Consider the following 224-nt stretch of genomic DNA (forward strand, 5'->3'; position numbering starts at 1 on the left):
CAAAAAAGGAGACAAAAAAGGAGACAAAAAAACAGGAAAGGAGACAAAAAAAAACAAAAAGGAGACAAAAAAAAAAGAAAAAGGAGACAAGAAAAAGACAAAAAAGGAGACAAAAAAAAACAAAAAAGGAGACAAAAAAACAAAAAGGAGACAAAAAAAAGGAAAAGGAGACAAAAAAAAAAACAAAAAGGAGACAAAAAAAACAAAAAGGAGACAAAAAAAAA

At 26.3% G+C, this 224-nt stretch overlaps 1 protein-coding gene across 1 annotated transcript in view; it reads right to left on the bottom strand.

The window, feature by feature from the left end:
* EMH_0068030 (uncharacterized protein) overlaps window positions 1–224 on the bottom strand; it is a gene marked incomplete at both ends in the record, with an annotated part of 5344 nt that overhangs the window by 1954 nt on the left and 3166 nt on the right. The gene's annotated exons all lie outside the window — the stretch shown is intronic.

Source organism: Eimeria mitis, genomic scaffold (genome assembly GCF_000499745.2).
Source record: "Eimeria mitis Houghton genomic scaffold, Emh_scaff3634, whole genome shotgun sequence".
Lineage (NCBI taxonomy): Eukaryota > Apicomplexa > Conoidasida > Eucoccidiorida > Eimeriidae > Eimeria > Eimeria mitis.